The sequence below is a fragment of the Heptranchias perlo genome, chromosome 36, assembly GCF_035084215.1.
Source record: "Heptranchias perlo isolate sHepPer1 chromosome 36, sHepPer1.hap1, whole genome shotgun sequence".
Classification (NCBI taxonomy): Eukaryota; Metazoa; Chordata; class Chondrichthyes; order Hexanchiformes; family Hexanchidae; genus Heptranchias; species Heptranchias perlo.
The window spans coordinates 17,483,715-17,500,918 of NC_090360.1; the positions used below are offsets into that span (position 1 = coordinate 17,483,715).

Consider the following 17,204-nt stretch of genomic DNA (forward strand, 5'->3'; position numbering starts at 1 on the left):
TCCGTTAGCATTTGAATGCCTCTCTTTCGCGCGTCGGCCGCGCGGCCCTGAGGGTTTAACTGTCGAGCGAGCGCGCGTTAGTGCCTCGCGCATTTGCGCGAGCCGCCATGGGGGACGACCGTGGCTCTCCTCAAGGTAAGATAAGTTAGGACTTAAGGATTCACAGTTCATGCCGGGGGTTTGTTCTTGTCAACAGAAGCCGGCAGAATTAAACACATATTTTCACTGAAACTAATCCAGGTTTCAATATTTTACATGGGTGACTACTTTAGATCGAGTGACACTCTATTTCTTTTAATTCAGATTGTCTGATAATACATTTTTATACACTATGTCCCTACTTTGCTGTATTATTGATGTTGCTTAATTCAAATTATTGGACATCTTAATTTTTAGGGTAAAAAGGACTTTGAATTATCAGGAGTGGACTGCATTAAGGTAAATTTGGTTGTGCCAAGTTTCCATTCCAGTCACCGCACACTGTTTTATTTGTGGATTTTGGTTGGCACTACGTCCATCGTTAATCTGCACAGCACGGTGGTATGTACTGAAGAGTGTAAATTCTGGCACAGGCAGCCTTGTAAATGAGACCATTTGCCAATTGGCTAATCAGCTGAGTTGCATCCACTGTTAACAGGTGATGAGAAATACAGCAGAGGAAACTACCTCCCCCTCCCCATTCTAATAAGTTATATTGAAACAAAATCAGGAGTGCCACTCTGATGTGGAGGTACCTTTTTGAGAATCTGGCTGATCAGCTGCTTGTTTCCGATTTTTATTTTAGGAACATAGGAACAGGAGTAGGCCATTCAGCCCCTCATGCCTGCTCTGCCATTTGATAAGATCATGGCTGATCTGTGATCTAACTCCATATACCTGCCTTTGGCCCATACCCCTTAATACCTTTGATTGCCAAAAAGCTATCTATCTCAGATTTAAATTTAGTAATTGAGCTGGTATCAATTGCCGTTTGCGGAAGAGGGTTCCAAACTTCTACCACCCTTTGTGTGTAGAAATGTTTTCTAATCTCGCTCCTGAAAGGTCTGGCTGTAATTTTTAGACTGTGCCCCCTACTCCTAGAATCCCCAACCAGCGGAAATAGTTTCTCTCTATCCACCCTATTCGTTCCCCTTACTATCTTATAAACTTCGATCAGATTACCCCTTAACCTTCTAAACTCCAGAGAATACAACCCCAATTTATGTAATCTCTCCTCGTAACTTAACCCTTGAAGTCCGGGTATCATTCTAGCACTCCCTCCAAAGCCAATATGTCCTTCCGAAGGTGCGGTGCCCAGAACTGCTCACAGTACTCCAGGTGCAGTCTAACCAGGGTTTTGTATAGCTGCAACATAACTTCTGCCCCCTTGTACTCTAGTCCTCTAGATATAAAGGCCAGTATTCCATTAGCCTTATTGATTATTTTCTGCACCTGTTCATGACACTTCAATGATCTATGTACCTGAACCCCTAGGTCCCTTTGGACATCCACTGGTTTTAACTTTTTACCATTTAGAAAGTACCCTGTTCTATCCTTTTTTGATCCAAAATGGATGACCTCACATTTAGACTTGTTGTCTTTACAGAATTGCCACAGCTCAGCTTTAATGTTGTATAACACTATATCCATTAATGATTGGGTTGATGTACACCCAAAGAGATTGCAGATCCCTGCCCTTTGACAATACTGAACACAGCTTATTTGTTTTTTAATAGTTTCAAAATGTCTATCAGTACCTGTGTATGTAAGTATCTATCCATCTTAATAGTCTCACTTTCATTCAGTATGCCCTTTTCTTTCATCACATTGACTATAGTGGTTCAAGAAAAAGGAAGGCTCAACACCAACTCATGCAACTAGGGATGGGCAATAAAATGCAGCCTTGCCTGCATTACCCATATCCTTCAAACATTTTTTATAAGTTCTTATTTGATATTGTGTGAATTTGCTTATAATTACAGTCAACTCTTAATTCAAAGTCATTTAATTCAAATCAATTGCTAATTCAATTTTTTTAGTCTAAAGTTCCTACTTTCCTATGTTATTTATGTTGCTTAATTTGAATTATTGGACAATTCAATTTTTGAATGCAAAAGTAACTGAATTATCAGTATACTGTACATTATATTTATAATAAATGTATGCTTTATTTCCACGAGACCAGTGCTAATATAAAACTTCACAGCATTATAGTATTACTTGCATGATACTGTATATCTTCAGCTCCTAAATCATAATTATTTCTCTTATCCTTACCCCGTATCATTCCGCCTGTACTTAGTATCCATGCCACGTAACACTAAAAAAATTCAAAAACAAACCATGTTTAAAAGAAAACTACATGCTACATAATTTAAAGAATAATAAATAGGCAGTGATGTACTAATGACTTACCTAACGTCCAAGCTTTGCTACTGTGGTTTGTGGTATCAGAATAAATTGCTGTTTTGTCACTTAATGCCATTATATATCTATCCATCTCTCTATGTATCTATTGCTAATATAATAAAACAGTACATCAATTTCTGTCTACCAGACTTACAATTATCATAATTCAAAACTCTCTGTTGCACTTTTTAAAAAGTGTATAGAAATAAAGGCAATCATTTGCAATCTATGAAGTTGCCCAGCACTTGAAAATACTGTAATTGACACAGGAGCCAAAATGTCTGCAACCTGACTGACCTTACACAGTTTAAGAAAAGATCATGAAAGCTAATGATCTAGCCTACAGCCTGAATACCAATTAAACTGACCTCACCCAGTGTTTACTTAACAGCAGTTGAACTTTGTAGCCTTTGGTGGCAAAATAATACATTGTACATTCCACATTCCTCTGCTGTCCTTGTAAAACACCATATCCAATTTATTCTGAACAATGCTACAGGAGAACATATAATATATAAAAACTGTATGAATGCACAAATTTCTTATCCAATATAGTTCAGGCATCATACATCTATGTGTACAAATTTCTGGATCACACAGAAGGAGTGGGGAATTCTACCAGTAAAAGAGAAACTGATCCAATCAAACCATTCAAAATATTCCCAATAGAGCAACAAACCAGAACTCTGTAACTATGGATGTGGAATTGGCAGAGGTAGCTGTAGAGAAGGAATTGGTTCTGAAAAGATTAGCAGAATGCAAAGTGAATAAGTCACCGGGTCCTGATGATGTGCACTCTAGGCTGTTGAAAGAAGCCAGAGAGTAGGCTCTGACTACAATTTTTCAATTCTCCTTCAATCTGGAAATTGTGTTATGGAACTGGAGGTTAGTCAGTGTGGCATCTCTGTTCAAGAGCAGAGATGAGGATAAGGTATTTAACTATAGACTAGTTAATCTAACATCAGTTGTTGGCAAGCTCTTAGAAGCCACAATCTGAAATCAAATTAGTGAGCTTCCAGAAATTCATGGGATAATCAAAGGCAACCAGCATGGATTTCTTAAAGGCAAATCATGTTTGAAAGTAATAGTTTTTTGAAGAAGTAACTGTATTAATAAAGGGTGTTTTTTTTCTTTGATTTTGGGATATGGGTGATGCTGGCAAGGCCGTATTCATTACCCATCCTTAATTCCCATGAGGTGGTTTTACAACTGAACAGCTTATTAGGCCACTTCAGAGGGCATTAAGAATCAGTCACATTTTGTAGGAGTGGAGTCACTTGTAGGGTGGCAGATTCTCTTCCCTGAAGAACATTAGTGTACCAGTAAGGCTTTTACAACATTCTGGCAGCTTTCATGGCATTTTTCTGCTGCTAGTCCTCAAATTATCGGATTTATTGAAGATGTGGAAACTTCTTGAGTCTCTATAAACTTTAGCTCACTCAAAACTCTGTTGCCTGTATCCTATCCTGCATCAAGTCCCATTCACCCACCACTCCTGTCCTTGATGACCTACATTGGTTCCCAGTCTCCTAATGCCTCCAATTTAAATTCGCTCATCCCTATTTCTGTAACCTCCTCCAACATTACAATCCTTCAGAACTCTCTGTTCCTCCGACTCTGGCCTCTTGTGCATCCTCCCCCCCCCCCCACCTTCGTCCAACCATTGGTGGCTTTGCCTTCAACCACCAAGGCCCTGCGCTCTGGAATTCCCTCCCTAAATCTCTGCCTCTCCACCTCCCTCTTTTCCTTTTAAGATCCTCCTTAAAACCCACCTCTTTGACAAATCTTTTGATCATCCCTCCTAATATCTCCGATTTAGGGGGTTTGACAGACATCGAGTAGGACTGTAAAAGACCTCAGGAGGATGTAAAAAGGTTAGCGAAATGGGAAGACAGGTGGCAGCTGTAATTTAATGTGGGAAAGTGTGTGTTAATGCATTTTTGGAGGAAAAACAAGGAATGGGAATATTTCCCCAATGAAAAGACACCTTGAGGTGTGGAGATATAGAGACACCAAGGCTTACAAATACATACTTCTTTGAAAATTAGTGTGCATGTAGATAAAGCCATGAATAAGACCAATTGCAGTTTGGATTTTATAAATAGGGACAAAGAGTACTAGCTGAAAGAGATTATGCTGAATTTGTACCATGCAATGGTTATGCCACAGACTGCTGTGTGCAGTTTTGTGTGTCCCATTATAGAAAGGGCATCAAATCCATAGAGAGTATTGGATAGATTCACCAGGATGATAGCAGGGATGAGGAACAATAATTATGAGGAGAAATGTGAGCTACTAAGACTATTTCTGCAGGAACAGAAGGCTGAGAAGAGATTTAATAGAGGTTTTTAAGATTCTGAAGAATTTTGATAGGATGAATAGGGAAATGGTATTTCCTCTAATTGGGAAGTCAGTGAGAAGGGGTCATTGGTTTAAAATTGTTAGTGAGGAGAGAGGTAAGAAGAAATATCTTTGCACAGAGCATGAAATGCTTTGCCCTAAGGAGTAATTGCGGCAAAGACTGCGGTATCTTTTAGGGAAGAATAGATAAATATTTGAAATAGTGGAAGATATGAGGCTATGGGGAGAAAGCAGAACTTTGGCATTAGTTTTGGACTGCTGTAACAAAAAAGAGCTGGTGCAGATAAAGTGACCCAAATGGCCATCTCCTATGCTGTAAACATCTATGGTTCTATGTACTAAACCAGTTGACTGCTGTATTGATTGAAGCATAAGGAAATGGAAATAGATGCACATTCCAACTGTCTAATTCAATTCTATTTACCCTAATGTGAAAATTTATGCTGTAAAGTCAAGAAGGGTATTAAATTAAATTTTCTAAATTCTGCACAAATGTTTAATTATTCTTTTTAGGCATTACTAGTCTTTTGTCAAATTATTAAATCATACCTTGGAGGATGTGTTTGGGCCACCAGGAAAGCTGCTGCAGATCCAGTAGCTAATTGTACCTTGATTTTCACTGATTTGTTAATTTTAAAAATACATCAATAAAACAAACATTAGTGTCCATCAATATGCATCACCGAATACAGCATTCTGCATCTCTGTTTATAAACACCTAGTACAATGCATATGCCATATGTCAGCCATTTTGTCAGAACCGTGGAATTTCTTGAAGACTGGTTAAGTACGCCTGCACATCTCCACTTACATGGCCACCAATTTTGGGATCTGCAAATTTTATTATGTATCACTTAGGTTTATAAATACAGTAGGTATTTTAGAGCAGTAGAAAAGAACAGTATGTTGACATTTCAACCCTACAAGTAAAACTTGATCTAGAAAATATATCTGCAAGTTTAAGTAATTTATATTTTAATAGGTTGTTGCAGGGCTGTCAACAGTAGTTAAGTTCAATACAGAAGGATAGAAAAAATAAATTCTTATCTTGGAAAAAATGGGCACCTGGGACAGAATCGAATTATGGCATGACTTTGTAACGTCCAGAATTATGAAAAACATAATTGAATGTTTAAATATAAATTCCGTTAAAATCATGAAGTTAGCCTTGCTCTAGCAAATTTCACTCAATCATTAGCAAATATTAACAATGGAGATTTTCCCCCAATAAATTCAGATTTGTTTTAGGTACACTATGAACAGTAAAAATGCTGCAACCCACTGCAGAATGTAGTGTACAGCAGCATGTCATGCATATTTGTAAAATTAAAATGGAAACATAGCATATTAGTGCTTCAGGAAAGAGAAATACCATTTGAGGGCCACTAAATATTGAATAGCATTCAGTAGTTCACAACGTAGCCTGGCATATATCTGTAGACTAGCGCAGTCCACAAATATCAGCTCATATTGTTTATAGTGGCAGTATTACACATGTTTAGAAATTTTAAGTTTCAAGATTTCCCAGGCAACCACATCTGCAGTAAAAGTCTGCAACTCAAGGAACTTTGGCTCAGAGTTGTTGAACTGGAGTCGGAGGTGCAGCCATTGCGATGCATCAGGGAGGGGGAAGAGTGACCTGGACACTTTGAGCCTGGAGGCAGTCACACCCCTTAAGTTAGGTAGTGGTTTAGATTTGGTTAGTGGTCAAGGACAGGAGGATGTGACTGCGAGTCAGGCAGGTAAGGGGACCCCAGATGCAGTGGTGGAGGAGCCTCAGCCTTTGTCCTTGTCCAACAGGTACGCAATACTTGCTACCTGTGTGGGTGAGAACAAAGACTGCAAGGAGGATGGGCAAATTAACCACGGCACCGTAATACAGGAGGCCATTCAAGTGGGGGGAGCAAAACGAATGTGGTAGTGTTAGGGGATAGATACAGTTCTCTGCAGCTGCAGCCGGGAGTCCAGAAGGCTGTGTTGCCTGCCCAGTGCCAGGGTGAAGGACATCTCCTCGCAGCTAGAGAAGAACTGGAAGCAGCAGGAGGAGGAGGAGGATCTAGTTGTTGTAATCCATGTAGGAACTAACAACATAGGTAGAACTAGGAATGAGGTTCTGCTGAGGGAGTTTGAGGAGCTAGGGTCCAAATTAAAAAGCAGAATCTCAAAGGTAATAATCTCTGGATTACTACCTGAGCCACGCGCAAATTGGCAGAGGGACAAAGAGATTAGATGATTAAATGCGTGGCTGAAAGAGTGGTTTGAGAAGCAGGGGTTTCAATTCATATGGCATGGTACTAGTACTGGGGAAAGAACAAGCTGTTCCTTTGGGATGGGCTCCACTTAAACTGGGCTGGGACGTGTCCGGGCGAATCGAATAATAGGGTGGTAGATAGGGCGTTAAACTAATAAGGCGGTGGGGGGGGGCAGGGTTCAGGTAGGAGTAAATTTATAAGTCTAAAGAGAAAAGTCAAGGTTGTAGAGCAGAGTAGTGATTTGAGTAAAAACAAGCAATGTGTCAGGAAGGGACAGAGAGTTTAACAAAGGTAATAGGGCATTAGTGACTAAGGTCACATCAGGGAAAAATAGTAAAAAGTTAAAATTAAAGGCGCTATATCTGAATGCACGAAGCATTCGTAACCGATAGATGAATTGATGGCACAAATAGACATAAATGAGTTTGATTTAGTAGCCATTATTGAGACGTGATTGCAAGGTAACCAAGATTGGGAACTAAATATTCCAGAGTACTTGACTTTTTTAGAAAAGATAGGCAAAATGGAAAAGGAGGAGGAGGAGGAGGGGGGGAGGGTAGCCCTGATAATAAAGGATGAAATAAAGTCAGTAGTGAGAAAGGATCTTAGCTCAGAAAATCAGGACATAGAATCAATATGGGTGGAGCTAGGAGATAACAAGGGGCAGAAAACACTGGTGGGAGTAGTTTATAGGCCTAGAACAGCAGTTATAGTGTTGGACAGAGTATAAATCAGGAATTAAAAACTAGGGTCTTAAATTTAAATAATGCCAATTACGTAGTTATGAGGGGCGAGTTGGCTAAGGTAGATTGGGAAATTAGATTAAAAGAAATGCTGGCAGATAAACAATGGCGAACATTTAAAGAAATAATTCATAATTCTCAACGAATATACATTCCCTTGAGGAATAAAAACTCCACGGGAAAAGAGATCCAAGCGTGGCTAACTAGAGAGGTTAAGGATAGTGTTACATTAAAAGAAGAGGCTTACAATGTTGCCAAAATGAATAATAAGCTTGAGGATTGGGAGGGTTTTAGAAATCAGCAAAGGATGACCAAAAAATTGATAGGAGAAAATTGAATATGAGAGTAAACGAGCAAGAAATATAAAAACAGATTGTAAGAGCTTCTACAAATATGTAAAAAAGAGATTAGCAAAAGTAAATGTGGGGTCCCTTGGAGGCAGAGGCAGGAGAAATTGTAATGGGGAATAAGGCAATGGCAGAGACATTAAACAAATATTTTGTATCTGTCTTCACAGAAAGCATACCGGAAATAGTGGGGAACCAAGGATCTAATGAGAGTGAGGAACTTAAAGTAATTAATATTAGTAAAGAAGTAGTACTGGAGAAATTAATGGGACTAAAAGCCGACAATCCTCTGGACCCGATGGCCTATATTCTAGGGTTTCAAAAGAGGCTGTGGAGATAGTGGATGCATTGGTTTTGATCTTCTAGAATTCCCTAGATTCTAGAACGGTCGCCGTGGATTGGAAGGTAGCAAATGTAACCCCACTATTCAAGAAAGGAAGGAGAGAGAAAACAGAGAACTATAGGTCAGTTAGCCTGACATCAGTAGTAGGGAAAATGCTGTTATTAAGGATGTAGTAACAGGGCACTTAGAAAATCATAATATGATTAGGCAGAATCAGCATGGTTTTATGAAAGGGAAATTGTGTTTGGCAAATCTATTATAGTTTTTTGAGGGTGTAACTAGCGGGGTGGATAAGGGGGAACCAGTGGATGTAGTATATTTGGATTTTCAAAAGACATTTGATAAGGTGCCACACAAGAGGTTATTACACAAGATTAGGGCTTATAGGATTGGGGGTAATATATTAGCATGGATTGACGATTGGTTAACGGACAGAAAACAGAGAGTAGGAATAAACGGGTCATTTTCGTGTTGTCAGCTTGTAACTAGTGGGGTGCCGTAGGGATCAGTGCTTGGGCCTCAGCTATTTACAATATATATCAATGACTTGGATGAGGGGACCGAATGTAATGTATCCAAGTTTGCTGATGATACAAAGCTAAGTGGGAATGTAAGCTGTGAGGAGGATGCAAAGACACTGCAAAGGGATATAGACAGGTTAAATGAGTGGGTGAGAAGTGGCAGATGGAGTATAAAATGGGGAAATGTGAAATTATCCGCTTTGGTAGGAAGAATAGAAAAGCAGAATTTTTTTAAAAGGTGAGACTAAGAAATGGTGGTAGTTAGAGGGATTTGGGTGTTCTTGTATATGAATCACAGAAAGTTAACATGCAGGTACAGCAAGCAATTAGGAAGGCAAATGGTATGTTAGTCTTTATTGCAAGGGGGTTGGAGTATAAGAGTAAGGAGGTCTTGCTGCAATTATATCGGGCTCTGGTGAGACCACACCTGGAGTACTGTGTATAGTTTTGGTCTCCTTGCTGTAGAGAGGGTACAATGAAGGTTCACTAGATTGATTCCTGGGATGAGAGTGTTGTCCTATGAGGAAAGATTGAGTAGAATGGGCCTATATTCTCTGGAGTTTAGCAGAATGAGAGATGATCTCATTGAAACGTATAAAATTCTTAGAGGGCTTGACAGGGTAGATGCTGAGAGACTGTTTCCCCTGGCTGGAGAGCCTAGAACTAGGGGTCATAGTCTCAAGATAAGAGGTCAGCCTGAGGACTTTTAGGACATTTAGGACTGAGATGAGGAAAAATTTCTTCACTCAGAGGGTTGTGAATCTTTGGAATTCTCTACTCCAGAGGGCTGTTTATGCTCAGTCATTGCGCATATTCGAGACTGAGATCGATGGATATTTGGATACTAAGGGATATGGGGATAGGGTGGGAAAGTGAATTTGAGGTAGAAGACCAACCATGATCTTAATGAATGGCAGAGCAGGCTCGAGGGGCCGAATGGCCTACTGCTGCTCCTATTTCTTATGTTCTTAAGATACAGAATCCCAAGGGTGAGAAATTACCATTCGCAATATTAGTGGAAGAACACTTCATGTTTTTGTATCACATTCCTCTGTCCATTATTTGAATGGAGGTGTTATTTATTTTAAAATATTAAATATTTATCGGCTAATATCAGTAATTTCTAGGCTTCTATCTCTTACTAAAAGATCAGAATGGCGTCTTGCATACAATTTACACTTGCAGGCTGCAACAACAGCAGTATAGTATTCTGATAAATAATTATGGCCTAGCAATAATGCTTTCAAAGCATTTTAAATACTAGCTCATTAGCTTCATAAAACTCATACTGCTTCTGCTGTAATCAGAACAAGATTTTGAAGCTCAATTGATAATTGACTTTAGTTTATAAATAGTACCTTACATCCACTGATGCAAGTGATTTGAACCTAGTGAATGACTGACGGTTTCACACCATGTATTTCAGCTGAGTTGTTAGCTGCACTAAACTTAATCATGCAAGAAAAACGTTTCCAGCAGCGATGCACTGTTCACACCCAATCATGACATAAAATTACATTGTTGTACTTTTAGAATCAAGATACTGGGAGCCAGTGCACATGTACAAGCAGGATGTAACATGCTTACGACTCAGAAATCCCTGCTAAGATGTGTGAATGTGAACCAGGAAGAAAGTTGATTAGATAATATGGCTTCAAGATATAAGGTATGTATATTTGGGCCTCGATATTAACTCCCCTCCGACAGGTCGGAGGGGAGTTAAAAAGAATTTTAAACGGGAAATGCGTCCCCAACCCGTCGCGTACATGTCCGTTGCCATTTTCACAGCGGCGGGTTTCGAGGTTTACGAGTGTCCTGCCTTGGACACTCCCACATCATTTACATATTTAAATCAGGCTCCCACAGTGCAATTCGGAGCCTGATTTAAATTTAACAATTGCCTCGCGGGTTTCCCAGGGGTCGGGAAACTCAGCAGTAAAAGGGAGGCGGGAGCTGCCGATTGACGAAGGTAAGTGCCTTTTCCGAGCTAATTATTTTCTTTTAAATTTTTACCTGTTAAGATTCTCTTCTTTCAGGAGGTTAAATAATTTTGGTAGAGTCCAAGATAGCGCAGATTGTCCATAATCGTTTAGAAGTAGCTGGTGGAATGCATTGGGAATTCTTATCTTGTTCCATATGTTCTTTAATGGACTCAAAACCCAACTTCAATAGTTAAAGGGACATCATCATCGTTGTCGTCATCATCATCTAAATTTTTCTTAGAAAAGAGAATGAGCGACCTACTTAGTGACAATACTTAACAGCAAAATGCACATGATTAAAGTTTATAGTGCAGTAGTTTTTGGGTCTGATGCTTCATATTTTCCGTGGCGGTGTTCTAACAGAATTTTCCGAGTAGGTTGTTCCTGGCAGTGGTGGGAACTGAGTCTTTGCAAAAACTTGCCATTGAGCAATTATGCTTCTTTAAACTACAACTATGTCAAGTTGTACATGTTGCACAATACCTATTGAAATGTGCAACAAATAAAATAAAATGCAAAGTGCAGCTAATTTATATTGTACAGTATGCAATAAAATGCATCAATCAATGATTTGGGATCCTGAATAAATTTTTGTTAGTAACAGTGTTTGAAACTATAGTAGATATTGGTCCTTGCTAATGAGTTAATGCCTAAAATATTTTTTTATTGCAGAAATTGCCCCATCTTACTTTCAAAAATACATCTTTATAAAAGTTATCCTTGATAATTTTTTTTAAAAATACCAAAACTTTACTTTAATGGAGGCCCGCCCGCCAAATCAGATCTTACTGCCACGCTGCTGCATGATATCACTGACGGGGACTGATCTGATTCAGCTTCAAGTGGGAGTTGTGGCTTCAGATTGACTTGAGAGCTGGGCTATTGTAAAGCATGCTAAAGCTCAGTACATTGCAAAGAAACTCTAAAGTTTGCAAGTAACAAATGGTATTTCTTCCTCTGTCTCCAATCCTTCATTGTTTCTTACTTTGCTATATGATCCTCGTTATCCCACCAGTAGCTTCTTCTGAATAGGAAAGGTACATTTTATTCTTTTTATAGGATTAGTTTCAACTGGTTAAAGCTCCAATAACTGTTGGTGGTGATTGAAAAGTTAATTTAAGCAAGTGTTTTTTTTTAAAATCCTATTCGACCAGCAGTGAACAACTTAGAAAACATTTTTTTGCAGCACTGGGTAGAAATTAATTGAGCCCTTAGATTTTCTTGTATTTCATTAATGGTTCTCATTCTACTCAACAACAACTTGGATTTATATAGCGCCTTTTAATGTAGTGAAACCGTCCCAAGGCGCTTCACAGGAGCGCTATCAGACAAAATTTGACACCAAGCCACATAAAGAGATATAAGGACAGGTGACCGAAGGCTTGGTCAAAGAGACATGTTTTAAGGAGTGACTTAAAGAAGGAGAGAGAGGCAGAGAGGCGTAGAAAGGGAATTCCAGTGCTTAGGGCCTAGGCAGCTGAAGACTCGGCTGCCAATGGTGGAGTGATGAAAATCGAGGATGCGCAAGAGGCCAGAATTGGAGGAGCGCAGAGATCTCTGAGGGTAGTAGGGCTGGAGGAGGTTGCAGAGATGGGGAGGGGCGAGGCCATGAAGGGATTTGAGCAGAAGAATGAAAATTTTTAAATCGAGGCGTTGCTGGACCAGGAGCCAATGTAGATCATTGAGCACAGGGGTGATGGGTGAATGGGACTTGAGGCGAGTTATGATACGGGCAGCAGAGTTTTGGATGAGCTCAAGTTTATGGAAGGTGGGAGGACGGTCAGGAGAGCATTGGAATAGTCGAGTCTGAAAGTAACAAAGGGATGGATGAGGGTTTCAGCAGCCGATGAGCGGTGACAGGGGCAGGGACAGGCGATATTACGGAGGTGGAAGTAGGCGGTCTTGGTGATGGAAAAGATATAGGGTTGGAAGCTCAGCTCAGGGTCAAATCGGACACCGAGGTTGCGAACAGTCTGGTTCATCCTCAGACAGTGGTCAGAGAGGGAAATGGAGTGGTGCTAGGGAATGGAATTTGTGGCGGAGCCCGAAGACTTTGGCTTCGGTCTTCCCAATATTTAATTGGAACAAATCAGATTATTCAAGCTAATAATTGGCTACATAGGAAGTGGGCAGGACCAGGATCCTGGATCTAGCCGTAGCTATATAGAGTCATTGTTGGGTGGCTAAATATATACTTTATATAAATATTCTCCATATATAAAGTATTGCCATTCCATAGTTTCTTCATGTGTTAAAAATTTGATTTACAAAGTAAAAGTTGCTGGAACTAAATAAATAACATTGAATTTTTATACAACATAACATAATTAGGAATCCAAGCACTTTCCTATTTGCAATAATGTTAATGCTCTGCAACTACTCTGGAATTATTTTTGGCAATAAATCTACTTTTGTGGTTATTACAGCAAATTTGTATTGAGATGTGTAGGCATTGAATATGACCACCCCAGTATCAATCAGCACCAAGCCAAGCCCAGTTACTAAGAAACAGGACATACACCTAGAAAAAACTATTACTATTTTAATTTATAGAATCATAGAAATTAGAGCACAGAAAGGGGCCATTTGGCCCAGAGTCTCTGCTAATGCTGGCTTCTTAACTGAAAGTATCTATTCTAATCCCATTTCCCTGTATCCTTTTATATGTGTCCTTTTCAAATACCATTCTCTTTTAAATGATCTTATACTTGCAACCTCAATAACCCCCTGGATGAAAAAAAATAGTTCCCTCTTTGTTCTTCTAGTGATAATCATGAAATTTTGCTTCTTTGTTACAGACTCACCAAGCAGTGGAATCAACCTTTCACCATTTACTCTCTCAAAACCTATTTTAATTTTGAGATCCTCTAATAGATCCCTCCACCCCCAACCTTTTTTGTTTCCGTTGAAAAAAGGTCCCCAATGTTTCAAGCTTTTCTTCATCACCAAAGCCTCTCATTACTGGTATAATTTTGTGAAATCTTGGCTGTAGTCTTTCCACATCTCCAATTGCCTTCCTATAATGGATTACCCAGAACTGCGTGCACTATTTCTACTATGACATAACAAATGTTTTGCACAAATTCAACATTACCTCTGCTTTTATATTTATTAATTTCCTTTTTTTTTGAGCAAGCTCCATCTGAGCATGAATTTATTATCTTTCCTCTTATATTATCTGTACATGAAAGCACTGATTTATTGAACAGTTGGACTGCATTAATAGCAATCATAGAGGAACTTTTGAATTTGTAAGCAATCTGATTGTAACAACGATTATTGTACGTGATGTATATTTAAAAGAACGGTATCAATCATTACACAGATGGAAATGATTCTTTATTCTGATTCTTAATTTGATTCTTTACCCTGTTGATTTTACCTGACACAAGGTAAGCCAATGATCCATAAAATAAATGAGGATCCACTGAATGAAAGTGTGGTCAAATTTCATCACATAGTGCAGGAAAGGAACCACTCACAGGTAAGTTTTCCGCCATTAATGAAAGATGACTTTATTTATCAATTTTTTTTAAAGAAATGAATGTTAATCATATTTTTCACATTCAAAAAAAAATCAGCAATGAATCGTACTAATATAATTATACAAAGACTACAGATAGTTTTCAGTATAACTTTGGCATCACTATAAGAACCCTACACAGGATTTTAGGGATGTGGGGGTCTGATACCTCAACAATCCCGTCAAGCTGGCCATCAAAAATCTCAGTGGAGCTCTGAGTGGTAAGATCTCTGAGCTTCATGCAACATGGTGCCAGGTGATAAACTAATGCAATCAGCAGATTGACGAGAAAGCCAAGTTTGGCCAGGTGCCAAGTTGACTTGCATACTATGATGCAAAGATGTAATTTCTCTGTTCTGCCAGTTGAAGCCAGCCTGCACAAAATTAAATATATTCTTGTCCACTCCCATCTCTCACTGTTTCAGGATTAGATTTGAGGACCAATTCTTGATACCTGTGGCTGATATATCCCTGAGTTTCTCATGTCCAACCAAGAATAAAGTCTTTTTGCAAGATAACCTGTGAAGTGTTACCACTGGGTGTTATTTTTTTATCTGTTTAATATTTACCTCAGATATTGGGCCATATTTATAGTGCTATTGAAATCCACTGTCTTTTTCTTTACTTCTTTCTCCTTATCTTCACCCTAGTCATCAGGCACAGCAATGATAGTGCCTTGAGCAGCATCAGGCATAGTTTGGCATATGGATCAATGATGGGCATAGATAGGAAAGATTAAGAGCATTTGACTTAAGACTCCTTTCTCTGAAAGGGGTTTAGAGAATGCAGATAAAGGTAGACATTAAACATACATCTGCAGTGTTTTGCTTTTTACAAACATTATACACATACATCATGCTCTGCAATATATATAAAATGACACTCCTACTTCAATAAGCTATTGGTATGATAATGTAGAATATACCAGATCCAGAGGACTGACTGGATGTGCTCTCTTTTTTTCATATGGTGAAGTTAATATTGGCACATAATTTTCTCTGTGAAAATAACATTTGACTCATCAGCGAGGTTTGATGATTTATTTCCTGTTGTTAACCTGAACTAATTTTCAGTTACATTGAACATAACTTATGGGACCAATGATGCATTCCTGTGTAGCAAAGTTTCCCAGTGTGCAATCTGCATTCTGAGCATGAGCAGTTTGTGGAATTTCCCGCATTACAATCTGTGCACTAGCATGAGTTGACGTAGAAAGAATGTGTTGCCTCTTCCTGTAAGGATTTGAGAATTTCTTTGATTTTTACAAAATACTTTTAAACAAACTGGAGGTTGAATTCTCAAAGCTTTATTTCAAGAAAGTCTGAAATTTATTTAAATTTATTAACAATTTCTGCTTTTCCATTGAGTTATTCATAGATGGACAACCTCTGTAATTAGAGCAAAAATGGTTTCTTTGTTGACAGAAAACAAAGCAAAAAGATTGTTTATCAAGATTTTTTCAGTCACTTCCCTCTTGCTTGAAAATTCATTTTAAAAACTCAGTTCTGAACCATTTTTGAAACTTGACTTTTTTAAATATGAAAACTTGGAAACTGCATAAACGATGAACCTTTGATCATTTTATGAGGTTATTGTTTTCATATCTTCAGATTCTTTCCTTAGAGAATAGTGTGAAGTAGTGGAAGAATTTGCAGACTGATTAACAGTCTGACCTTTTTATACCAGTCGATAGGGTGGCTAGTTCTCTATGACAGGAAGGTTTAATGGATTGCCACAACCATATGATGAGGGAGGGCCATTCACACCCACCAGACATGATTATTCCACTGGATATCAACCAAGAATTCCAGGCCGGAGCTCCGGTTTCCACTTTCTGGAGTGGAGTTTGAACCCTGCACTGACTCAGAGGTGAGAATGCTACCACTAAGCCATTAATTATAGAAAGTTATGTTTATTAAAGACTCCATCAGTTGACAAACTCAATAATAATTCACTAAGGGACCTCCCGAGAGTGCAGAAGCAGAGAAGTTACTGTGAAACGCTTTTAGTCAAGAACACTTTTATGATGGGAAAAGCCTATTTGCTTGTTATGGTATTGCTGCAGGCCTCTTGCCAAGTCAGGCACATTTTTATTTTATTAATTTCCCCAATATATCTCATTTTAAATTAAATCAAGCCTCACTTCTATTTTTTTCTAGCCTCCTGACACCAATTGCTGCATTTTTTGTCATTTTTTATTTAATTCAATCATTGTTGCCTTTTTTATTTACTTAATTAATTTCTCTGCTACCAATGAAAAGCATGGCTTCCATCACATTTTATTTTCTGCCTGCAGGCCCAACAAGATCCATAATATTTAATTCTTGACCTGGTATTATTTAGTTAATTCTGTGGCTTTGAAGCCTTCGAGATGTCCAGCCAGTTGTGTAATTATTTATTTAAATCCTGGCCCGATATTATTTATTTAATTATGTGACTCCGATATTTATTTAATTCCTGGCTCTGATATTTATTTAATCCAGGGATGCCTACTAAAAGGGCTAGCTAACTCTGTAATTATTTATTTCATTCCCGGCCTACAGTATTCATTTAATTCTTCAGCTCAGATTTTTTTTCCATTGGTTTCCATATTGTTTGTTTAATTTGTTTATTTATTTGATTAATTAATTGACTCTGATATTACTGATATTCATGGACTCCAGGAATTCCTGCTAGGCTGACCACTAAGCACCGATATTATTTATTAAATTAACAAACTTCTAAAATAACAAAACTTCTCACTC

At 38.5% G+C, this 17,204-nt stretch overlaps 1 long non-coding RNA gene across 1 annotated transcript; it reads left to right on the forward strand.

Annotated features, from left to right (window-relative positions):
- Positions 1–14,029, forward strand: LOC137303981 (uncharacterized). Its single transcript, XR_010958496.1, has 3 exons — positions 1–135; positions 10,489–10,621; positions 13,736–14,029. It is a non-coding gene; the product is annotated as an uncharacterized lncRNA (long non-coding RNA).
- The last annotated feature ends 3,175 nt before the right edge of the window (positions 14,030–17,204 follow it).